The sequence below is a fragment of the Carlito syrichta genome, unplaced genomic scaffold, assembly GCF_000164805.1.
Source record: "Carlito syrichta isolate Samal-C Ts95f unplaced genomic scaffold, Tarsius_syrichta-2.0.1 Scaffold303112, whole genome shotgun sequence".
Lineage (NCBI taxonomy): Eukaryota > Metazoa > Chordata > Mammalia > Primates > Tarsiidae > Carlito > Carlito syrichta.
This window is the reverse complement of record NW_007247208.1, coordinates 186,903-213,841: the sequence shown is the minus strand read 5'-3', so window position 1 is coordinate 213,841 and position 26,939 is coordinate 186,903. Positions and strand designations below refer to the sequence as shown.

The window sequence follows — 26,939 nt, the reverse complement described above, 5'->3', positions numbered from 1 at the left end:
ACCTTCTGTGGTTCCAGATCTTCCCAAGTCCTCTTCTTTCATGACCTGGTCTCAGTTCTTTGCAACCTTAAGAAGCAATCTAGAGCCATCTATCTTAAATGTCCCTCTGACATTTGCCTTTTTTGAACAAAACTTGATGACTTCCTAGCCATGTCACTATTATTATTATTAGTGCTTTTTTTTTTTTTTTGAGACCGGATCTCACTTGGTCACCCAGGCTGGAGTGCAGTGGCACAATCACGGCTTCCACAGCCTCGACCTCCTGAGCTCAGGCGATCCTTCTGCCTCAGCCTCCCAAGTAGCTGGGTTTATAGGCAAGCTCTACAATGCCCAGCTAACTTTTTGATTGTTTTGTAGAGACAAGGTCTCACCATGTTGCCCAGGCTTGTCTTGAGCTCCTGTGATCAAGTGATCCTCCTTCCTCTGCCTTCTGAAGTACTGGAATTATAAGTGTGAGCCACCTTGCCTGGCCTCATGTTACTATTATGCCATCTTCTCACTCTCCACCTAATTCCATCCAAACTTCCAGGCTGCCTTGGGATGTGATCTAGATCTGCCCTTGGGACGTGACCTATTCTGCCCTCCATTCTTTTCTCTCTATAAACCTTAATCCAGGAAAACAATAATCATTACATAGTCATGAAATAACTATTTTAAAGCACCTATTATGTGTCAGGCACTATTTTAGGTACTGGGGATACAGCTGCGAACACAATGGAAAACAATCACCCATGCCTTTCTGGAGCATCCTCTAAAGGAGAAAAGCTGATAATAGACAAGATAAATTCATAAAATCAACACAGTAGTATTTCAGAGGGTGAGATGTGCTATAAATAAAAATGACACGTGCTGGACACAGGAGGTGGAGCATGTAGCTCCAAATAAGGCAGTGTGGGTAGACCTCACTGACAAGATGAGGCATCTGTGTAGGGACCCGGCAGGGGTAAGGGAGTAAGGCACAAGGCTGCAGGGGAGAGTGGTCAGATGAAAGGAGCAGCAAGCTCAGAGGTTCACCGGCGAGGTGGAGGCTGGAGTGGAGTGAGAAGACCTGGAACGAGCTCTGAGAGATGAAAGGGGCTAGTTGAAAGAAGACCACTTTTACTGACATGCTTTAAGTCAGTGTTGAGAAGGAGAATCTTGCCTGTTATGTTGAGAATAGAGCAAGAGGGAAAAAGGCATAAATCTGAGAGCTTTGATCCAGATGGTGTTTAAATGCTTGAGCCTGGATGAGATCATCATTGGTATCTGTATTCAGAACATCCCAACACTGGCCCAAATATCCCTTTTCTAACACCCTTTACAGAAATATATACCTAACAGGGCTGAGTACAGCAGCTCATGCCTATTATCTCAGCACTTTGAGAGGCTGAGTTGGGAGGATAGCTTGAGGTTGCTTGAGAATCAGCCTGGGCAACACAGTGAGACCCCATTTCTACAAAGAAAAGAAATTAGCCAGGTGTGGTGCTACACACCTGTAGTGCCAGATACTTGGGAGGCTGAGATGGGAGGATCCCCTGAGCACAGGAGTTCAAGACTGCAGTGAGCTATATGATCACATCACATCACTTCATCCAGGCTACAGAGCAAGACCTGGCCTCAAAATAAATAAATAATAATAAGATAAAAATAGAAGTTTACTTCTGCTTCCCACCAATGTTTCCCCATTCACCTCCTTTTTTTTTTTTTTTTTTTTTTGAGTTGTTGTCTCACTCTGTTGCCCAGGCTAGAGTGCAGTGGCACGCTCATGGCCACTCCACCATTGTCTTGCTGGGTTCCTATGATCCTTCCACCTCAGCCTTCTCAGGCGCACGCTACCACACCTGGCTAATTTTTTGATTTATTGAAGAGACGAGGTCTCACCAATTTGCCCAGACTAATATTGAACCCACAGGCTTAGACAATCCACTGGCCTTGGCCTCCCGAAGTGCTGGGATTACAGGCTGAGCCACTGAGCTCAGCCAACCTCCCATTTTAAAGACACGATATTATTTTACAATCCGCACAAAGTGCATTAAACTGTTCTCTGTTTCTTTAAAATCTACGATTGTTTTGGTCTTAAATCTATTGTTAAAGTAATGATAATTTAGTTTTTTCAGGAATGTTTTGTGAGAACAATATTTAATTCTCTGCATTCATTACTTTTTTGGATCACTCTTTTCTTGCTGTCATCTTAATATTTTTTTTTTTATATTTACATGTTGATACAAAAAAGTCAGAGATAAGTCTGATTTATTATTCTCCATGTAAGTGACTCGATCTTTCTATTTGGCTTCTTGGTGTTGTCTACTGGTCACTTTCCTTTTATTACAATGTTTTTTCAATGCGCAGATTTTCTTTTATGTCTTTCCTTTCTAAATCATTTAGAACCTTATAGCTTACTTTTTTCTTCTGTCCGTTCTCCTTACAGTGCTTTTTGCTGTGAGTTTGCACCTTGGTGTTCCATCCTATTTCATTTTTATCTACTTTTTCTTTCAGTTGTTTCTTAAGCGCTTCTAGCTCTTATTACATGTTTCTCTGTTCTCTCTCCAGCTCTTGTATTTCTCTTCTATTGTCTTATTTCATGGATGTGATTATTTGCTTGCTTGGTTTCTCCCTAAATGGACTGCCACAGAATTCTGCTTGGTGACATTTTTCTGATGTCTTAATCTATAAATCCACATTGTCTTGTATCATATTTGAATAGACTCTGCGTTTTTTTGTTGTTGTTGCTTCATTGTTTTCTTGTTTTTTTTTGGTCATATGTGTCTTATTTAACATTGAGTACTTGGGTTTTATGGACTAGTATTTTGGAGGAAGAGTGTGAGGTGGAGCAGTAGTCTAGATGCTGTTCTAGGCTAGCTTACTTCTTATTCTCTGTGCATGGACACACATTGCTTCTTTGTCCCTTGCTGTGTGATTATTAACTTTCACCTGCATTCTCTGTTACTCTAAACCAAATTAGTTCTGGGAGCCAGCCACCTCCATCCTGCTTTTGACCCATCAGAGTTCCCCTCACTTTCAGGAAGAGCTGTCTCTATGACAACATCTCTGGCTCCTCCCACATGCTCCTTTCCAATTGCTATTACTTGTGTGGATTTTAGATTCATTTTGGAAGCTGTAGACTTTAACTCTTCTTGAGTTCCACCAACAAGATGTAAAAAAAGGTAGGGGAGTCCTTGGAAAGGAAATATGCTGTATATATACTCCTATCTTGTTCATAGAAGTTCCTTCCAGAGAATTTTTATTATCCCATTTTTATGCCTCTTCCTGGTAATCATGCTTATGTTTTAAGTAATGTGAAGTATGTATTTTGCCTAAATAAAAATTTATATTATCTCTCTCTTTTTTTTTAGTTTGTATGGTAAATTGATTTTTCTTAAAGATTGCCCACTAGGAAATAGCCCACCTAAACAGGAGATCTGGAGGAATTAATCAAGGTCAATTCTGGCAAGCAGGGCTGTGTCATTTGCCTCCTCACTTAATATAAACAGGTTAGTTTAGTAGATAGAGGAAAACAGAGATATGTATGTTGGGTTCTCTGAATAATAATATAAAAACATCCTGGTGAAGCTAAAAGATCTGTCTGAAGCTGTCTTACTCCTTATAACAGCAGATATGTGTGACTATTCTTTTTTTTTAAAAAAACCCACAATAACTGCTTATGAAAACTAATGTGCAAAAATGAAGTCAGTATTATGAAGCTTTAATCACATGAGGGAAAATACTCAGTAAAGCAGATGTTAGTTAGGAAATTACACTAGAATCCCTTTATATGCTTTTCATATTTGTATTACATAGCACTCTGGGATATTTATTTTTAAAGTATTTGCTTTATGAAGTATGCATTGAACATAACTTTTATAGTAACTTGACTCACAGTGAACTATTGTTTTGTTTACTTTCCTTAAATTTGAGAAATAGTTTACATTTCCACTGCTGAGTTTACTCTTCTGCCTCAGTAAAAAAAAAGGTGAGGGAGAGTAGAGGAGTTGGAGTTAAAAATAATAAAAAATAAAATGAAATAAAAAAGAGTGAGGGTCCCCAACACATAGTATCAATGGTGAGCATGATGTATTAGCAGGAAATCGACAGCCTTTCTAGGCCTCCTTAAAGAGGCAGTCGTAATTAGTGTGTTTTTACCTTTCCAGACTTTGTTCCTCCTTTGTTTGGTAAGAACAACTTCACTTGCTTCTGAGAGACCACATTTAGGCCCTGTGCGGCTCAAGTGGAGTGAATATTTCCCCCCATTACTCTCCTTCCTCCCTTCCATGGAATGGAGGATTTAGATTTCCATTTATTTTAGTTAGTCCCCTTAAGAAAATTCTAAATTGCCAAGGCAAGGACCATGTTATATATACTTGTCTTCTACTTCTGCATTGCCATCTACCTCAAAATATCTAGTACAGCCATATGTATATAGAAGATGTATTCACTGGAGCTCTTTCAATTACAAGGAGCAGAAATCAACTTAGACTGGCTTAAGCAAAAAAAAAAAAAAAAAAGGAATTTGTTGGATCAAATATTTGTGAGTTACTAGAATTAACATTGACCTCAGGCATAATCTAATCCTGGTGCTCAAACTAGAGTCAAACATCTCAAATCTGCCTGTCAATCTTCCGGAGTTTGCTTCTTTTTTCTTAGCTTCCTGAACAGTTGCTAAATGAAGAGAATTAATAGAGTTATTTAACAATAATTAAGAATTTATTTCTGAATTTACTTCATTAAGCAGGCTGCATCATCTTGGTGACAGGAAGGTCAACATAAGCTTCAGGCTTACATTCTGCTAGTTTAGCAAGCCTAGTAGAAAGAGAGGGTCTCTTTCTTCATAGTTTCAGCAAAAGTTATAGGAATAACCCTTATTGGATTGTCTTAGGTTGCATACCAGTTATGACCCACTCTGGTTATTGTAGCATAATGTGTGATTGGCCAACCCTAATCAAAGCCTATACTGTGTGTGTGTGTGTGTGTGTGTGTGTGTGTGTGTGTGTGTGTGTGTGTGTGTGTGTGGTTATTGTAGCATAATGTGTGATTGGCCAACCCTAATCAAAGCCTATACTGTGTGTGTGTGTGTGTATGTATGTGTGTGTGTGATGGGGAGGGCAGCATTCACTCCACTTGAGCCACAGGGCCTAAATGTGGTTTCTCAGAAGCCAGTGAAGTTGTTCTTACCAAACAAAGGGGGAACAAAGACTGGATGGGTAAAAACACTAAATAGCCTCTTTTATGTGTGTGTGTGTTATGTGTATGTACATTTTGGGAGTGGGTGATAGAGCTTATACTAGATGTTATCTATCAGTGTAGAGAATTATGTTGCTGTAACAAATGCACCAGTATTCCCTGTGACTTAACACAGTGAAAAATTTGTTTCTCGTACAAGCTACAAATCCAGCATGGGTCGTCTTGAAGTTGTTGCTCGGGCCCCAGGCTGGCAGAGGTTACCCCCTGACGTGTTTTCACAACCACCAAAGCAGGGATGCTCTTGCATCGGCATCTCATGCCCTGGCTGGGTGTGACACCCGTTGTTCCACCTCATTAGCCAGAACTAGTGACATGTCTCCCAACAACAGGAAGATCAGCTGGTTCAATACTCCATGTTCCTCCAAGGTGAGGAAGACTAGACAACACTAGTAATGACTGTACTCCTGGTTAAAGGCCATACAAACATCCTAAAGTGCTTTGAGTTCCCTCATAACTTGCTATTTTGGAGAAACTTTCCCTTTCAAAACATTCTTAAACTTAAGTGACACCAGCCAGTTCAATACATATGCAGACAAAATAGCCCAATAGCATGCCAAGATCTGTCTGAAAGTGGGAAGAAAAGTGTTACAGCTGTAACGCTTGACTGAAGTTAAGGCCTTGCCTGAAAATCATATGCCTTCAAGGAGTGGTTTGGTTAGCTTTGTCTCTAATTATCAACATATGAATTATTTATTCATTTGTTCAACATTTGCTGAGCACCTACTGTATACTAGGAATGCTACTTGGTACATTGGATACAGTACATTGGATATAGTCTAGTGAGGAAGACAGACATTAAACTGGATAATGCTATGCTTGAAAAATGTTAATGACTCAAATTTTAGAGTATAGTGTTCAAATATCCATGCTCAGCTATACAGACTAGGTATAAGAGCCAGCCCTTAATTTTGGAATATGTACCTAAAGCATATGCACCTTGGAATCTGAGTTGTTCAAACTCACAACAATCCCAGGTGGCAGTGGGCATTTGATGTGAATTTTCATCATTATTTTTTGTGCAAAGATGTACAGATAAAGGGGGGATTTTATGTATCTTTGGAGTTTGTGTCCATTTCTATGGCTGCATAACAAGTTTTATTAACACATTTGGCCTAAAACAAGAGTCAGCATTCTCTTTCAAGTGTTCTGCAGGTGTAGACTTTTGGAAGGGCTGCTGGGCAGCTCTTGATTTGGGTATCTCACACAATGGCAGTTGATGCTTGTGGGATACAGTCATCTGAAGACTTGATGAAAGTTGGAGGATTCACTTCCAATGAGGCTTAATCACATTGTGCATGTGGCAAGTTGGTGCTGGCTGTTGACCAAGGGCCTCAGTTCTTCTCTGTTTAGGCCATTCCATAGGACTATGTCTGTGTTTCCATGGCATGATGGTTGACTTCCCCTAGAGTGATAATTCAGAAGTTCAAGGGGAAGCTCTGTTGCTTTTTAACCATTCAACCTTGGAAGCTGCATGCATTGTTACTGCTACCATATTGTACTGATCACTTAGAGCTGGCCTTAATCCATTATGGGAAGGAATTATGCAAGAGTGTGACTACCAGGAGGCATGCATTACTGAGGCACATCTTGAAGGCTAGCAATTACAGAGTTATCTCTGACTGCTTGGTAGATCATCTCTTTCTATAATGGTGAAATTATATAGAGGAGTTAATTGAGATAATGCATCTTTTAGATGGGGGCTCAACACTTCAAATTCAGTCACTTTTTTGTTACCTTTTCACTGCAAATAGACCTTAAGATAAACAAATAAAGCAACAGTGGCATTTATTCCAATGTTACAGAGAAGCATACAGCATTTCATATCAAATTAATTGCAAGGAAAATGAGATGCAAATGCTTTTTATTAAACTTTAAATATACAAAGCTTTAGAAGTGTTTTCTTTCTTTCTTTCTTTTTTTATCATAACAACAGTAACATCTACAAGCTACTTTTATGTTCCCATAAGTGATGAGCTCTACTTCTTGGGTTCAGAATTTACACTGCGTTGTAGAGTTTTCAGTAAATTAGTGATGTATTTCTTTTGCAAAAGCAAAATTAATCAGTTTCACTGGGACTTCATGAGATAATGTTTTGCGGTATATTACATATGCTATCATTTCTACAGGGAAGCCTTTTATAGTTATGTGAAACAAAATTTCTACAAGTATACCTTTTATCTATAATGGCACTATGATGGCTTATTTTAAGTGTTCCTAATATTACCTCCATAAAGAAAAAAGAAAAGGCCACTCTCCATGGACTACAGCCCCATATGAGACTGTCTTGTAGTAGTAACTAAGTGGATCTATTTCAACTCTACTGAGTACTCAGTTAACCTTAAAAACGTTTCAGCCTGTAGTAACTCCATGATACAGATAATTTGGAGGAATACATATTTCTGTATCATGCTCTAAACTCATAGAAGTAAGTATTTGTTTCTGGCCAGGACCTTTCTAAGGGAAAGCAGAACTCTATCTCACTTTGAATGGAACTCCTTAGAATTGCAGAGGATCTTTTGAATTGCATCTTCTCTTCTGAACTATCTAATATTCATAGTCCTAAAATGAAAACTAAGGAGATTTATGAACAAGTATATTCTCATCATTATGTTTCAATGAATTATTTCTCAAGTACATAAAAATTTGTAAACATTACAGAAGAATAGGAAACATGAGCTAGATTTTAAGTTTCTAGAGTGAAGGAAAAGACATTTCATATTGTAAGCTTTTGAAAATATGTAAAGATTTTGCTAACACCTTACTAAAAATATACCTTCCAACACTATATTGACTGCATTGGAAAATCTGAAAAAGTATCCAAGTAACATTTTGGAAAATAAACTTTTCATATACCTTTGTTAGAATGACCATCTCATCATGTCCCCCAAATAATATGGTCTAGTGAGCATGTGATGTTCTTTTATCTGAGTTACCAGTATATCAGATGCTTTTAAATTTATGTAAACACTTTTTAAAGTGTTTTTTGTTTGTTTGTTTGTTTTTTTGAATTGGTGTCTCACCCTGTCACCTAGGCTGGAGTGCAGTGGCATGCCTATGGCCACCCCAGCGTCAACCTGCTGGACTCTGGCGATTCTTCCGTCACAATGTTGCTAGTAGCTGAAACAACAGGTGTACGCTACCATGCCCAGCTTATTTTATTTATTTATTTATTGTAGAGACAAGGTCTAACCATGTTGCCCAGGCTGGTCTCGAACCCCTGAGCTCAGGCAATCTTCTCACCTTGGTCTCCCACAGTGCTGGGATTAGGTTTGAGCCACTGCACCCAGCCTTAGAGTGGTTTTAATGATTATTTTCTAGGTTGTGGTGAAGTTGATTATTAGCTGTTGCCCAGGATAAAAAATTATGGCATTTATGATGCTCCTGGGGTCATACAACTATTTTAAGTAAAAAAATAAAAATAAAAAGTACATCCCTAAATAAATTTACTAGATAGAAATTCTTATTTACTCTCACCACAGTGCTGTGTTGAATATCTCTAGCTGATTTAAGAATTTTATAAAGATGGTCTAGATGCTACATTATGACATTTCAGTTAAGTGGTAGTTGATAGTATCATATAAGAGTAGATATTGTGTGCATACAATTCATCTGTGTTGTCTTGTTAATGGATTTACATTTATTGATTCCATGTGTAGCCTAGAATTCTTCATTGTCTTCTAAGAATCTCCTAGCCTCACCAGCATCAACTAGTTGTCTTGTTCACTTGAAACAGTAGCATGTGATACTGCCAGACCATCTACCTGAATACTGGCGCCAGCTTAGGTGAAAGAGAGATTCATGTGAAATACACAGAGTTTGAGCCACTGTTCATGGCATTGCTGCATGGCAGAGCCGTCACCTTAAAAGTGCTCAAGATTCTGGATAACGTGCAGAGTCAGATAAAGCTCAGTAGTGAGCCTGGATCAGATATGATCCTGATCTTTAGAGCTGATCATCCATGTGGGTCTATTTAACTCACTTCAAAGGTGTAGTCTCAAATGTGAGCATCTTTACAGGTAATAGACATAAAGAGCAAACCTTCATTAGAATTCTTCTGTTTTAGCAATGATGGACTGAGATTTTAAAATACAGAAAATTAATTCAAGGAGCTTGCAATATCAATTTAGCATTAGGCGATATACCAAACTAAAGACAGAAATAATGACTGTGTCAGCCCTATCACATGACTGCATATGCTGAATTTGGACTTTTAATCTATGTGCTTTGCTAGCATCAAAGGTTTACCTTGCTCACCTATTAATATTGTATACATTAATGCTGTAAGTAGCAGTGCATGATCTTTTGCCAGAACAGGAGCATGTATCTACTGGACTAGATTTCAGAGAAAGGGAAATTAATTTCAGACATAGACTCAGAGGTGTAATGGGATCATTAAGGCAAGGAAAGCGAGAGTAGCAGAATCACTGCCCCAGCCTATACATGAATTACAGTACGTGGAGATGGCTGCATACCTGTGATGAGCATATATGGTAGGAGACAAAGAACCCAAAACATATGAAAGCCCAAGGCCTTCTCTGACCTGCTTAAAAGGCCCCGTGTGGTCTCTGGTTGAGAGTCTGGATTGTGAGGCACTCAGCTGAGGAGACACAAGGGTGTTGTGACCTTTGAAGACCAATAATAACTAGAGAGCAAGAAGATACTATATCCCATAAAAACATAAACAGCCAATGCAAGAAAGCTTCCCTCCCTCAAAATATTTTAGACATATTGCTTTTCTTCTATTGGGTTAGCAGTGGAAAGAGAATGTGCAATCAAGAAATTCATGTACTAATCAGTAGCATCCAAAAGAAAAAATATCATGAAATGGCAGCATTAAGAAAAGTGAAGAATATTAAAATACATAGGAAAGTATAAAGATATACAGACTGCCAAAAATCCATAATCCTACCCCACTATACTGTTGATATCCTAGAACTGTCAATATTTATTCCCAAGAAGAATGTAATGTATTGGCCTTTTAGAGACAATGCACTCATCTTGGGTTAGCACCAACCTAAGATTTCTTGCAAGTATGTAAAAAAGTGTGAACCTTGCTGTGTTACATATTTCTAGGCAGGGTGCCAGGAGACTGTGTGAAGGGAGCCTGCAAGTGGTACAGTGTGGCGGTGCAGCTGTCAAGCAGACATAGTCAGAACATCGTCTTCGAATGAACTCAGTGCAGATTTTCTAAATCCACTTGAAATAATTATTTTAACATTTTTGGTTCCACATCCATGGACAGCTAAAACAATTTTCGCATGAGTTAACAGCGAGGTTTCATCAGAGTATCCCTGGATTTCGAACAACACTTTGTTCTAGAATTTAATACAATTCAATATTGAGAATTAAAAGAAGGTACCCATGATGGTTATCAAATATTTGATTTAAGTTGAGAATAATCTGTGATGTTTTATTTCTTCTTGTCCAAAATTTTCTTATCTAACTTATGTTTTAATAGACTTGTATATATTGTCTTGTATTATTTCTACCATAAAAACAGTGTTAAATTTTACTCCTAATAAGAATTTTAATAAATGGTCAAATAATGTTGATCTGATAGTTAATATAATGACTTAGCAGCATAATCATACATTTGTCATCTGCATCAAAAAAGTCAAAAGCTTTGAAAGGACATATATTTATAAATGTATATTTAAGAAATTTAGATAAAAAATAGACTTTATAATTTTTTACCGTTTGATATAATAAATTTAATTTTTTAAGACAATTAGCAAAGAAAAAGTGAATTATTAAGATTTTAAAGTCAAAATTGGACTTTTTTCCTACATGTTATGAAGGGTCTAATAAGGTTAAGGAAGTTTCTAGCACTTATGGGAGATGAACATTTGTGAGAAGAGGCCTGCTTCCTACGACGCAGCTCTTGAAGTTAATACAACACATTATTAGGTGAATGATAGTATTGCTATTCTTGCAAGCATTTGCACTCCCCATAGACAGAGTCTAGAAAAGCATAAATACAGTCTTACCTTGGGCCTACATTGATTAGAATGCCATATAATAAAGTAGTGCTTAGAAAACAATCGCCGGGACCCCTTTATGACATAATACAGCCATTATATTTTCAAAGTAAAGGAGCTAGCACAACCACGATGTCCTCAGAGTACTGGTATTCTTCCAACCAATAATGGTTCAGACCATTAAGTTGCTGGCTTTGGCCCCATGTTGCTGATTGGTCAGCATCTGGCACATATCTCCCTCCCACATTCAAGGATTGGATGACTTTTCCTCCTGAAACTAGCTCATAGTGAGAATCTTACGGATGGTAACTCACTGTGGAAAAGGAGCATCGGCCTCATGATGTGGGATCGCAGGATGTAGTGGCATCTGATTCGTTCAATCAGAACTTTGGCAACATTAGTCAAAAAGAAATGATATTAGCTCTGTCATTATCCTGGGTGATGATATCCCTGTTGGACCTGTTATAAACAGACTGCAGCAAAGATGTGGCTTTCTGTAGTTAGTGAGAAGTAATCCTATGAGATTAGCCAAAATTAGACAAAGGCCATATGCCAGTGCAGAGAAATGCTGTAATAAAGCTATGCCTGAGATTGTTGTCCTAGCATGAAAAACTGCAGGAAGCTCAGGGAAATTAGGAAGTTTGTTTAGTTTTATATTGAGTAGTGGTGAGCTTTGGATTCAGATAAGCCCAGGTTTGAATTCTACCTTTACCACTTAGAAGAAGGATAATCTTGCATAACTTATCTTCTCTGAAGTTCTGTTTCCTTATTTGTAAATTATGAATATTAATATCTAGTTTATACTTTTGTGAGAGACAAGCGAGCATGCTTTTGCCAATATAGTAGGTACCAATACATTATTTTATGGGTTAAAATGAATCATATGAATTAGATTAGGTAGAGGGAGTGCAAAATGTTTGTGTGTGTGTGTGTGTGTGTGTGTGTGTTTAATGAGCATGCCAATGTGTACAACTTTTAAAAAAATTATTATCTGAAACTTAGAAATGCCTTGCTCCCAGTCAGGTCCCCTGAACAGCAACCATTATTTTTCTAGTTTAAGAATTGCTGACTTTTTATCCACGGGCAATCACAAGTTAGGGGAGAGGATCTTTCCTCATCACCCAAACTCACGTCCCAGCTCTTCTTTGTGGCTTCTTTCCACTTCCTCAATTTATCTTTCAGCCCATTTGGACAACAGGATTTAGATGTGCTACAGCTGCCCTCTTGCTGTCTGGGCTCCTAAATGTTGTGTGGCCCACCCCAGCCCCATGCCCACCACCTTACTAAGGTTGGAAGACATTTGCAGAACACAGAAAAACCTGACTCTGGCAGGACACACAAACCCATTAAAAACAAAAAATGAAGAAAGGCTTACCATCTTGCTTTCTCCTCAGTTGTATATACTATCTAAATATTGAGGGTCAGATTTTTTTTTAAGTGAAGAACTGAAAGGCTTTTAAAATGAAGCTGTTGGGAGGTGGGTCCTGGGCTTTCTTTGTGGTAGGGGCCTGTGTGCCTTTGTTTCAGGAGCCTTGAGCTGGAAGGTGGGTGTGATTTTCAGTACCTTTAGCCTGTGCATCAGGCCCTCCATTCAACTTCCTGTTCCATGTGCCTGTCAGGTTTGTTCTGTGCCTGGTGCTGGCCTGGATGCTGGGTCCCAGCAGCATGGAGAAGAGGCCTCTGGGCACGTGTGTCACAGATAATGGAGAAAAGAGTGGGGCTCAGAGTGAGGGGGCCCATGCCCTGAGCACAATGCCTGCCACAGAGAAGCTCTGCCGATGTCAGCTGCCTTCTTAGCACATCTGTCTTTAGAAGACTTTGCATTGGGAGTCCCTTGGGACCTGAGGCGTAAAATTTGCTCAAAGCAGCTGCCCCTAAATCTTGCTGTGGGCTAATTGGAGGAAGTAACACATGTGACTTTCATTTTCTTTCTGGACTCCCTAGCCTTTTTCTTCAGGATAGAGACATTTGTTGGAGATGTGTAATTGTCACTCCTGATAGAAATTTAAAGTGACAATCAGAGTTGTCCTTGTGCTGGTGTCTTGGGAAGCTGGACATGAGCCCTAGAGGGCAGAGAGGCAGCAGGTCGGTCTCACTAGTTCCCTTCCCCAGCGCAGCCCCACACTGCTCAGAGTCACAGGTGGTGCCCTCTTCCCTGGGCTGAAACCTACCCAATGGCTGCCAGTCTGCAGGGCCAACTCCAAGAACATCTTAACTCAAGAATTACAAGAATACAGGTATCTCCTAAAATAGCGCTCCAGTCACTGTTGACTACACAACTCTACCCTAATTATCTTATGCTGAGAATATTCTTGTGTTGTTGACTCTGTCTTCACCATTAGACTGCATGTTACAAGGGTCTTTCGGTCACATTCCCCACTCCATCCTCTGGCACTCACAGGAGGCCTGGTGGAGAGCCGACCTGAATTAGTGCTTGTTGGAGGAATGAATAAATTTATCCACTAAACCAAGGGCCAGCCGTGATTCCTTGCTTTTTCTTCATGCACATTCATACCTGACTCATTCTTCTATGCTCTTCCTGGCAATTAAGTGAAGCAGCAGCAACCTACGGAGACTCGAACACAGTTTCAGATGCTGTGCTTGTGCAGCTGTTGCGATAAGATTCCTTACTGATTTGATTTCTAAGTTCATGCTTTAGACTCTGAGCTACACACCTGGGCTAATAGTCTTAGGGACTATTTGCAGACATATGGAAAATTGTCCTTTGTGAGTATAGTGTGTGTATTGGAGGGGTGGGTTTATAAGAACATTAAACCACTAATTTTATTTTGTTCTTAACTTCTAGTAATTTGAGAAATGTTATTGCTGGTTCTTAATTTTCTGTATAAAGGACATCATTGATATTATTTGCAACAACTTTCTCAAAATACAATTAGTGGATTTGTATTTATAAACCAAACTAAAAAAATATCACTAAGGACAAAAAGATTTTGTTCCAAACAATAATTTTTAGCATAAAAATCACCATAATGTTCCAATAAACACTTGGTTGGGGAAATACATGCATAACACATCTTTGCTTATTTTTCTCAGTGCGGAATTCCTGGATTTTCAATTCTTGTTGCTTTTTAAGTACCTTTAAAATGTGTTATTTATTTCATTTGCATCACCCTTCAGACCTTCTCTTTTTGAGCATATTTTGTAATATGCACACTAGTAAAGTAATACTTACGTGTAACTGGAAAATAAATAAGCAAACAAATCTGTACTGGGGATGCATGCTCCAACTGACTTTTTAATTAACTTCCATTCTAAATTGTGGACACAGAGTACAAGAAATTTATATCATTTAGACTTCTACCTTGGGAAAATAATTGAAGATAATATTGCCATATTTACATAGTTTATATTTATTTCAGGGTAATTTCATCTGGTACGTGTCTGCTTAGTAGCAAAACATTATTCTGCAAAAAATAGATTGAGTTTGAAAGTATAAAATCATATTTTATATTTTGATTGGAATCTCAATATGGCCTATCAGTTTTTTTCCATCTGTCTTAATCTCTCTGTCTTTCTCTCATATAGACAGACATACCCACACACATGCATACACACCCATACACGCATCTCACAGACAGGCTGGTGAGGAACCCAGGCCAGGCATGGGGAAAGTCAGAAAAGTCTCATGAGTGCCAGCATAGCGGTGGATCTAGAACATTCTAGAAGTACAGGGGACACCTAGCCCAACCTTAGGAGACTTGCCAGAGGAATCAACAAGATGAAGAGAACCCACCTTTCTAAAGCACTAGTGGAGTTTCCAGTGTTTTCATTTTGTGGCAGGAGCACAGACAATATAACATTAGGTGAAAATATTTAATTCGTATAACATTTGTTTACAGATTTAAAAACTACAGAATTAAAAAAGATTTTATTTCAAATATATTTTCTAAATTGACATATAAAATTATGTGTATTTTTTGAGTACAATATGATGTTTTGATCAGATATACATTGTGAATGGTTGAGTTTAGCTAATTATCAAATGTATCCTTCACATAGTTATTCTTTTGTGGTGAGAACACAGCACCCACCCTCTTAGCATTTTTAAAAAATACATTATGTCACTCTTGTAATCCCAGCACTTTGGGAGGTAGAGGCCAGAAGACTGAGCTCTGAGGTTCAAGACCAGCCTGAGCAACGTGATGAGACCTCATCTCTATAATAAATCATAAAATTAGCCAGGCATGGTGGTGCATGCCTGTGGTTCCAGCTACTTGGAAGGCTGAGTTGAAAGGATCACCTCGGCCCAGCCAGTCGAGGCTGCAGTGGCCGTGAGCATGCCACTATACTTCATCCTGGGTGATGGAGTGAGACTTACTCAAAAAAAAAAAAGAATACATTATGTCATCATTAACTATTAACTTCACCTGCATGAAGTTTAATTTATGTAAGTCAGGCAAATATTTAATGCTTGAAAGTCATCAGGAAACAGTTAAATATTTATATGTATCCTACATCTTCATAGGCACATTATTTTAAAAAAATCAAAATAAAATTGGTGAATTAAAGTAGTCATTTACAGAAATTGATTTTCCCAACTTTATATTGAGCTTGTCACTCTCAATAGATCAATGGGACCTATTTATCTTTACTTGTTTTGACATAGATACAATTTAAAGTTACTTTTTGTGAAACTTTTAAATCTAAAACTTAGTTTTTAAGTGAGAATAATAAGTAAAGTTCAAGTTTGTTTTAAAAGATTAAAATTATTTTGCTTTTGTTGAGAAAATAAGATTTTATTTTTCCCCCAAATCTATAAAAGACCAAAGGACAGGCAGGGATGGGAGTCAAGGCAGAAAGAAGGTAACAAGCTTTCCTTCCCTCTCCATCCTGTCTGCAAGGAACTCGGTAATGAGCACAAGAAGATTGCTACCTGTGGTCAGTCTTCTGAAATTCTGAAAGGAGAGAGGGAAGGACCTGCTGAAATAGTGTGCAGTTGAGTTACTTAAACACTGTGGTGTCACATTTGATGTTTGAGATAAGTTAGATCTAACAGATGTTATCCTCCTCAGGATAGCAGACTTTATCAAAAAGAGCTGTAAAAAGTCACTGCAATTAGCTCTGCAAGACATTAATGATATCATCAGGTTGATGATTATTAGTGAGCCGTAGAGAGATTTTTTTCATGATGCTGCTTACATATGATTATCTTCTTTTTTATTACTGGAATCACTAGCTAATTTAAAAGTTGTTGAATGGTTCTCTTTTTGCTTTATACTAGGCAGGGTATACTTTGAGTTACAGACAACTGGTGTGTTTATTTAATCTCAGTGAAGTGGCATGCAAACCTTTTGTTACTGGTGGTTAAAACTTAGTTTATAACACAGTTCCTTAAGGGAACTTGGAGTTAATTTGTATTTCACTTTCATGTGAGTTCCGTAAGCATCTCTATAACGTTTTTTTCAGTCACTTTCCCAGACAATATGGTTCTGTGTGTCCTGATTAAAGAAATAGGATAGGCTGAAAGGGCAAAATTTCATGATAGAGGGAAAAAAATGCCATGTCTAGAACTGCTTACAATTTAACTATGATATAAGCATAGGTTCCTTAATAATAAAATTAGAAACAAAGTAGTGAGAGGAAGGGGAAGTTAGGATGTTTTAATGGAAAATAAGAACTTCAAAACTAATTTCTCTAGTTTCTTAAACAAGTCATTGCTCCTCTCTAAATCTCAGTTTTCTCATCTTAAAATATAAGAAAGTAATACCTACCAAATAGGATAATTGTAAAAAATGCAACATGTAATAAATATTTACAGAACTACCTCATTATTGAACTTCACTTTATCATCCTTCACAGATACTGTGTTGTTTTGTTTTTTAATTGAAGTTTTGTGGCTACCCTATGTTCAGCAAGACTACTGGTGTTATTTCTGCAACGTGCTCACTTTGTGTCTCTGTATCACATTTTGATAATTGTTGCAGTATTTAAGTTTTTTATTATTACTATATCCATTATAGTGATCTGTAATCAGTGATCTTTGATGTTACTATTGTAATAGTTTTGGGGTCCCATGAACCACCACGCCCATATACAATAGCAAGTTTAATCAACACACATTGTGTGTGTTCTGACTGCTCCACTGATCAGGCATTTCCACGTCTTTCTCCCTCATCTTAGGCCTCTCTATTCTCTGAGATGCAGCAATATTCAAATTAGGCCAATTAATAATCCTACAATGGCCCCTAAGAGTCCAATTGAAAGGAAAAGTCTCATGTGTCTAACTTTAAATCACGAGCTAGAAGTAATTAAGTTAGGTAAGAAAGGCTTCTTGAAAGCCAGTGTAGTTTGAAAGCTAGGTCTCTTGGGCCAAAAAGTTAGTCAAATTGTGAGTCCAAAGGTAAAGTTCTTGACGAAAATTCAGTGTTATTCTAGTGAATACACAAACGTAAAACAGCCTTTTTGTTGTTAAGAAGAAAGTTGTAGTGGTCTAGATAGAAGTTCAAGCCAGCTACAACATTCTCTTAAGCCAAAGCCTAAGCCAGAGAAAGGCCCTAACTTTCTTCAAATCTATGAAGGCTGAGAGAGGTGAAGAAGCGTCAGAACAAAAATCTGAAGCTAATAGATGTTGGTTCATGAGGGTTAAAGAAAGAAGCCTTCTTTGTTGCATGATGGTGCAAAGTGAAACAGAAAGTGCTGGAGAAGCTGCAGCAAGTTATCTAGAAGATCTAGTAAAGGTCATTGATTAAGATAACCCACTAAACATCAGATTTTTAATGTAAATGAAACAACCTTATTTTGGAAGAAGATGCCATCTAGCACTTTCATAACTAGAGAGGAAAAGTCAATGCCTAGTTTCAAAGCTTCCAAGGAAAGGCTGACTCTTTTATTAGGGGATAATGCAGCTGGTGACTTTAAGTTCAAGCCAGTGTTCATTTACCATTTTGAAAATCCTCAGATTAATAATTATGCTAAATCTAATCTACCTCTTTAAATGGAACGACCAAGCCTGAATGATGGTACATCTGTTTACAGTGTGGTTTACTGAATATTTTAAACCCACTGTTGAGACCTACTGTTGAGAAAACAAAACAAAACCTTCCTTTCAAAATGTTGCTGCTCATTAACAGTGGACATGGTTGCCCAAGAGCTCTGATAGAGATGAACAAGGAGATGAATGTTGTTTTCATGTGTGCTGACATCATGTCCATTGTGCCATCTATGGATCAAGGAATAATTTTGACTTTCAAGTCTTATTGTTAAAAGATTAAGGCTAGGCATGGTGGCCCATGCCTGTAATCTCAGAGCATTGGGAAGCCGAGGTGAGAGGATTGCATGAGCCCAGGAGTTTAAGACCACGTCTCTCCAAAAAAGAAAAAAGAAAAAAAGCCAGCTATGGTGGGATGCGCCTGGAGTCCCAACTCTCAGGAGGCTGAGGAGGTCAATGTTGTGGTGCTTTGTGACTGCGCCACTGCATTCCAGCCTGGGTAACAGAGACCCAAACTTGAAAAAATAGCAATAAAAAAAGGGAAAAAATTTTGTAAGGCTATAGCTGGCATAGATTGTGATTCTTCTTATGGATCTGGGTACAGTTAATTGAAAACTTTATGGAAAAGGTTCACCATTAGTTTTAATAAGAACATTCATGCTTCAAGGGTAGATGTCAAAATATCAACCTTAATAGGAGTTTGGAAAAAGTTTATTTCAACCCTCATGGATGACTTTGAGGTGCTCAAGACTTTAATGGAGGAAGTAACTGCAGATGAGGTGGAAATACCAAAAAAACCAAAAAACAACCCACTGAAATTAGAAGTGGAGCCTTAAATTGTAACTTGAATTGCTACAATCTCATGATAAAACTCAGAAGGATGAGGAAATACTGCTAAGGGCTGAGCAAAGAAAGTAGTTTCTTGAGATGAAATTTACTCCTAGTAAAGATGCTGTGAACATTGTTGAAATGACCTTCAAGTATTTGGAATATTAAAACTCAGTTGATGCAGCAGTCGCTTTGAGAGGGTTTATGAGGATTAACTCAAAATTTGAAAGAAATTCTACTGTGGTAAAATGCTATCAAACAGCATTGCATATTATAGATAATTCTTTCATGAAAGAGAGTCAATGCAGCAAACTTTACTATTTTCTTATTTTAAGAAATTGCCACGTTTACCCCAGCAACCACCACCCTGATCAGTCAGCTGCCATTATCATTGAGGCAAGACCCTCCAGCAAATGGAAATCCAAAAAAAAAAAAAAAAAATTTGTTTTGGCTTACTTTGAAGGCTTAGATGATTGTTAATATTTTTTAGCAATAAAATATTTTAAAATTAAGGCACATAAATTGTTTTAATAGCCGTAGTGCTATTCCACACCTAACAGTCTACAGTATAGTATAAAAATTACTTTTATATGCACTGATAAACTTAAAAGTGTATGACTTGCCTTATTGCTATAATAATGTTATTGTAATGGTCTGGGGTTGAGCCTGCAATATCTCTGAGGTATGCTTGTATATTTTACCAAAGTTTTCATTCTTATTTATTTATTCAGGAGTATATATAATTTTCATTTCTGGTTAACAGTTGCTTCTTGTACGAGATTGATATTAGTTGGTCCGATTTTTAAGGATTTGCTTATTTTGACTGAGGTGGATATTGAATCATTAGCATCAATAGGTGATTTAATAAATCTTCTATTATTTAATTTTGCTTATAACTTATAATGTGGAGGAAGCATTACTGATTATAGGATAAAATAAAAATCTACTTTTAATTGTAAAAAAATTGAATCCTTTTTCAGAAAGCAGATATTCAAGACTTTTTGACCAATTAATACCCTAACTCTGATGGGTCTGCATGTGTGTCTCCTTATAGATCTGCTGTTGTGCTGTGTTATAGGGAAAGGGAAAACATTCTGCTAATGAATGTGGTTTTCCTTGTTCTGGTTAGTTTCCACCTGGGGTTAGGTTATGCCTGTAGGCTAAGAATATCTTGTTTAACAGAATTGTATAGTAATGATCATTGTAGAATATTAATGGCCTCACCTACTTCATCCACCCATCTGTTTGTTAGCATTTTCTTTCTTGTGGTTTTAATAAAGAATCAGAGCAGGAGTGCTTATTGGTAGAAACATATCATTTTTGACTGAAGCATATAGAGAGAGATGGTGAGGGGAGATATTTACCATAAATAGTTTCTTCTTTTGAGAGTGTTGCGGTTTGTCATATTTAAGGACAGCTAATATACAATAGAAACATGATAAATGGAAACATCTTTTGTTTCACAGATGGGATTTTAAGTTACTGTAATTATAATGGATGTATAAGTGGATGTAATTATATTACAGGCAGGTTCACATTGGAGGTAGCTGTAAATTGCTTACTAAAAAGTATCACTTAGAGAGGGAAAGTAGAAGGTAATAGGCAGCTACCAGTTAATCTCAAAAATGGAAACAGAGTGGAGGAAATTAGGATCCAGACGAAATTGGAAATTTTTTTTTTTTTATGTTACTGACAGAGAGGAGGGTAACAGCAGTGATAGAAATGTAACAGAGAAGGAGGGTAATCACTGTTTATTGCTGCCTGCTATGAGGATATGGTGGGGGGCGGGAAGGTGAAGAGAGCTTCAGGAAATAACAGGAAATATTTTCCAATGGAGGTGATGCCTACACATTGGCTTTCAAGCTGAGTGGAGTAATCCAGGCTGGGAAGGAGTGAGGAGAATTTAAAAGCAGGAACTCAAAAACACAAGCGCTGTAAGCAGAGGAAGAGACACAATGCGTTTATCCAGAAATGTTAGGAAGAGGAAGAACACTCCCCTGCCACTTCTCCAAGTCTGGTAGAATCCATGGGAGTTTTCCTCATCTGGACCAGTGATAATGCTGGTTGCTGGACTCTCAGCCTTTGCTGTGGTAACTATTCAAGAAGAGAGCCTTGAGAGCAGCCCAGGAAGATTGCCCATGGACCTGGTGACATGGACTCTTAAACACTTACTTTACTTCCCAATGTGATAAATGTCTTTATTTGCAATACCTACCATTCACTGAGGGTGACAGTGCTTAGTGCTCATTGAAACTGACAATTTGAAAACAATGCTACAAGGTAGGTTTTTTAACTTTATTTTAGAGTGGAGAGAATTGAAGCCCAGAGAAACGTATTTCTTAAGAGTCATATCTAGCAAGTGCTGGGAGAAAATTTGAACAGATATCTTGAACTCCAAAGTCACTGCTCATTCCACTAGCCCACACTACCTCTTCTGTGTTTTTAAGTAAAAAAAAAAAATTGCTTTTTTGGAAATGTTTTTAGTAGCAAGAGCAAAACATCCACTAGAGCACATACAGCAGTAAGTTTGAGAGCAGATGAAGAAGAGCTTTTGTGTCAGGCTAACAGATGCTGTCTTTGCAGGTGATGCAGCCTTATGGATGAGGCTATACACATAAATATGTACGTATATAGGTTTATGCTCCAACTACTGCCCTGGCCATGGAGTGCGCTGATGTACCTCAGAATGGATTGAATTGAGAGGAGAAGGTGAAGGTAGGAAGACGAGTTAGGGGTTATTGTGGTAGCTAGGGGAGAGAAGAGGACAGACCTAGGTGTTCGCAGTGCAAATGTAGAGTCGGGGGTCTCAAGAGATATTTAGGAGTTGGACTAGAGTGAATCTGATGACTGACAGATGAGGTTGAAGGGGGAGAGCAAATTAAGAAGGAGGGGGAGGTGGAAAAAGGAGAGGAATGAGGTTTGAACTGTAACGGAAGCATAGGGAGAAGTGGGTGGTCCAGGGTGAGGCATGCCCCCAGTGAGGTGTCTGTGTGGTGAGGGTAGGGGGGCATGGATTAGAAGACAGGCAAACAAAGATTCTTCCTGTCCCTGAGATTTATTTTGTTTACCCTCGCTTTAAACTTATTATAAAGGTATACCTTTCCTTTTCTACATGAATAATGAATATGTGCTTTTCTCTATGATAATACTTATATTCGTGTCTTCAGAACTTTGTGCTCCTTTGAGAAATTTCTTCTGTGAACCAATGACATGTCACATTATAATGCCATCATTATACTTTATTTTGAATTTACTTGCCCTAATAAACCACAGAAGCATTTAATTCACTATTTACTATACAAAGTGCCAAATTACATATTCTATTAGATGAAATATTAAAATCGAGGGTACTCGGTAACGTGCGGAATATGGCAGCATAATTTTTAAAAGATGTTGCATTCTAGCACAGTGTACCAGTGGATATCTTATACTCTATTTAATCTCTGGATATTGAATTGTTTTGACAGCTATATGCACAAGTGAGTCCTGCAGGGTTTCTGTTTAAATTAAGACTTCCCGAAGCTGCCTCCCTCGGATTGGAACAACTAGTTCACTCTGGAATTAAACTCCTCTGCCCAGGCGTGTTAATCTGCAGGTCTGGCCACCTCAGAGGAAGTCTTTCTGGAAATAAAAGCAGATACTGTATAAGACCACTGAACCAAATCCAAATTCTTCATTTTCTTTACACAGACTTTTTTTTTTAAGTCCCTTAAAATCCATTATCTGCTCGTACCATATCCGGTGACAATTATATCAGAAGATCACATGTGATTCCCAGGAAGCACTGGGGAGCCCAGCCAAGCTCCGACAGCAGAGCTCTCAGGGGACCTTTGGCCTCACAGGCCTGCTGTGGTTAGCCAGCAGGAAAGCCATTCAGACCAGGGTGGGGAGGAGTGGGATGGAGACCAGAATGGTGTTGAAGAGGAGAGTTAAGGGGATTAGCTTGACCCTGAATGGGAGATTTATTTAGAGACTTGAAGTAGTAAGATAGTTCAGTTAGTATTTATTTAACCTTAAGGGGTAGAGAAAGAGTAATCACACCAAATATCTTTCTCTTAACCCCTTCTAATCTCTTCAAAGCACATAAAGTAGAGAATACAACTACTGAATACAAGTAAACTTCCAATTCATAGATCTTGGTCTTTCAAAAGGACCATAAATTGAGGATTCCTACTCACAGCCTATGGGAACCCTCGAGAAATGGGATTTTCTGACTCATGTAGTGATAAGACCTTTGTGAATGCCGGCAGCCAGCTATGTTCACAGCTTGCCTAGCTCACGGCACTCAAATTCAGCATTTTTAAAAACACCATGTGGTCAAGCAAAACTTTGGGCCAAATATAATCTAGAATTGTTTAGACCTCCGGGAGAAATACAAAGAAAACATCTACTTGGTTTAAAATTTGTAAGAAGGGGAGAGGAGATTAGAGAATGAAGGGCTTTGAGTCATTCACTTCAATAAATACCCTGTCAGTTGTTTCCAGATACTTAAACTGTGGTTCCTCACCCGTGTTCTTCCTATTGACTTACTATCAGGCTTCGGCTAAAGGAAGTTGCCTCCTCTGTTGGATGCTTTGGCCCTGCAGAGACTGCTGAGTCTGGAATCTTCTTCCAAGTCTTATTTGTGGGTATGGAGAATCTAAGACTCTTCAGTCCCTGTGGTTTTATAATAAGCTACTAAGCAGACCTTTCACTCGGCATGTTCTATTTCTTCTTGTAATCAAACTTAAGCTCACTTAACCGTTGTTGAATATGACAGGTAGAAGGAAGGCCATTTGAATCCTGTTACACATGGGCACTTGATAACTAGCCTCACCAGTCTTATTATCCTGAAAATACAAGACTAATTATAGTGCATGAAAGCTTGAACAATCTTATCTTTAAGAGAACTGGGTTAGTAGGAACGGCAAACTGCTTATGCAGATGCTGCTGCGCTTAAAAATAAACACCTGTCAGCCTGTAGAATCCAGGCCCTCAGAGGCCCGCCTCATTGAAAATACAATAGGCTGCACATTTGGTAACCACCACTAAAGTGGAATGTGGTTTGTTCTTTGATAATTGTTTTGCTCCCTTTCCTGACAATCTCGGATGAGACGGATGATCTGACCTTTTTTTCTCTTCAAATTTCTATAAATTCTCTGTTCTTTTCCTCTACAAATAGAAAAGCGAAATGAAAAACCACATGTAGATTGTTTATTTCTGTTACCAAACATTTATAAACACAGCTTGATTTCATGATGTAGACAGGAATCCATTTGAAAGTGCTATGTGAGTGCATATGACCAAGTAAATGAATATTACCAAAGGGGGGCGGGTAATGACCATGCTACCCAGGATCTTGTTCTTTTATTAGGAATTCTTCCAAATACATCACGCTTTGTTTTCCTTTCCCCCTCTTGCCCAAGAACCATCTGACTTTCACTTGAAATTCCGCGTTGCTTAAGCATTTATAGTTTGACCAAGCTCCAATGGCCAACTTTAATACACACTGGGATGTAGGAAACTTCTGGTTGATAATCACTTGCCCATCCTCCCAATTGTTCCAAAATTACTGTCTAGTTTGCCAGCACAGATGTTCTCATGTGACATATGTGCCCTGAGATGGCTAAGCATGTCTGTTGCGATGCTGGTAGCTCCATCTGTGATGGTTCCTGATAAGCAATTTGCCATGTTACGTTTTCTGTGGCTACTGCGTGGGATTAGGGAGTCAATTTGTAGGCTGGCCATGTGTCATGACATGTGCTGGTACAAAACCTCTGCTCAGTATGACCAAGCCAACCTAATAGAGCCCTTTTTTGGAGAATTTGAACTAGACTCAAAGAGTATTCCAGTTTGCACTTGGACAAACCAAAGAAGCAAACACTGGGAGGCGGCCCATGTCAGGGCCTCAAGTGAGGAGCAAAGATCTGCTTCTGGGGTAAAAACCACGAGAGATGAAGTGGTGTCACTGGCCTGGCAGTCCATCCTCTGGAGTGCTTGGTCCTGTTTTCCCTATTTATCTGGAATGTGTGTGTATCTTTTGTGTTCCTTACAAATTTAGAAAGCCTAGTTAGCCTTCTGTTACGCAGATTTGGATTTGAACATTAGTCCAATTAAGTTACAAGGAGCAGAAATACACTTTTATTACCTTAGGGGGTGTTGGTTAACTACAGTATACGGATATACAGGGAAGTGAGGAAGAACAAAAATAACCCTTCTCCCTACTCCCATCCTTCTAGGATGAACATGCAACTACAAGGTCATTTCTTACTCTTTAGGACACATCTGTAGCTGTAGTGGTTCCTGCTCAGAGATGGGCACTTCGTTGAGCTTATGACTGTAATTGTCACCATCTCTGCTTCTGAGACTAGGTTCTCTCCCTGTCTTTGCCTTTTTTTCCTCCTCCTTTCTCTCCTCATGGTCTCTTCCTACTGCTCTCTCTTTCTCTTTTTCTGTTTCTTGGTTTCTGTGCTACTTTGCTGTATAGTATGTCTAAGTATTTTCCATTTAAACTCTCCAAGAGAGAAGTTCTGTCTGGTGTAGTAATGCCAGGGGATGATTTAGACTCCTTGGTGGCAAGGAGAGTGCAGTCATCTTCACAGAGTGGCCGCATGTCCAACAAGAATATTCTGTGTAGCTTTTCTGTAGAGTGGGGGGCATGAAGTGGTAGATATTATAGTGGTCAGGCTGTAGCCCCCAAAACATAAGGATTCGTGTGGATATGTGTAGCATGGATGACGTAATATAATATACCACTCTAATCTTCTTTCTTTTATCATGTGAGTACCCTTTTCGACTTCTCTTATGGCTATATTCAGCATATTCTAGGGTGGACAAAATAATCAGGAATTTTTAAAAATTTTTTATTAGCACAGGGATGTTGTCTGTATTGTATTGGGACTTTTGTAGGCAAATTTTTATAGTCATTGCCTCTTTCAGCATGGAGCTCCAGTGGGCATGAAGCATAGAAAAACAGACTCTAGCTCAATAATTAAGAAAACATAGTAATACATGATATTAAAAAGGAGATTTGAAGAGAATGCTCTGGTTTCTTAGGGATGGGGCTGGGGTAGCAGTGAAGCTTCGCAGGGAGAATAATGTTTAATTAGAGTTTTGAAGGAGGGGTGCAAATTCCCAAATGCACAGGAAACAGATTGGGGTTAGTAGTTAATGGAATGGACATGAACTTTGAATCCATTTCTACTCAATAATCTATGAAAAGTTTATATGTGTATATGTGTTGTATGTCAACATGTGTTTGTGTATGCACGCACATATGCGTAAAGTCCATAATTTATATCAGTTTGGCAAAGGTATTCTTGTACTAAAGAATTTCCAAAACATTTTCATGAGTCCGTGTTGAATACCTCTTATCCACAATTCTTGGGACTCAGAGTGTTTCGGATTTCAGATTTTATGGATTTTGGAATCTTTGCAGTATACTTACTAGTTGAGCATCCCAAATCTGAAATACTTCAATGAACATTTTCTTTAAGCCTCCTGAAACTCAAAAAGTTCCAGACTAGGGATATTTTGGATTTGAGATGCTCAACCTGTATTGAATGCTCCATTTCTTGCATTTTTAGCTCCTCAATGAGAAATGTATGTGCTGGTTAAAGGAAGGATAAAGCATTTGAAGCAGGTCAGTCTGTGCTGCTGTGGGGCTAGGGAACTTGCATACGTTCTTTGCATATTCATAATTACTTATTTGGGAATAAAATAAAGAATGAACTCCATGTAGTATATAGAGCATGATTATTAAACCATGTCAAGGCTATTTTGTATACACAGATAAATGGAACAAAAATGAGAAATGAAATTCATAAGTGGATCATGACTCTTCTTCCTCTGCACACCTCTATGCCAGTGGCTTTTTTGAAGTATTTGTTGCTTGAGCAACTCCCACATTTCAGCTTGTGGTTACTCATTACTTGTGCTAATCTTTGAAAGTGTTACTTTAAGTTTAGTCTAAAGTTGTCTCTTTATAT

At 38.3% G+C, this 26,939-nt stretch overlaps 1 protein-coding gene across 1 annotated transcript in view; it reads left to right on the top strand.

Moving 5' to 3' along the window:
* Nucleotides 1–26,939, top strand: part of LOC103260080 (E3 ubiquitin-protein ligase parkin-like) — a 480,285-nt gene that overhangs the window by 332,376 nt on the left and 120,970 nt on the right. The window lies entirely within an intron of this gene.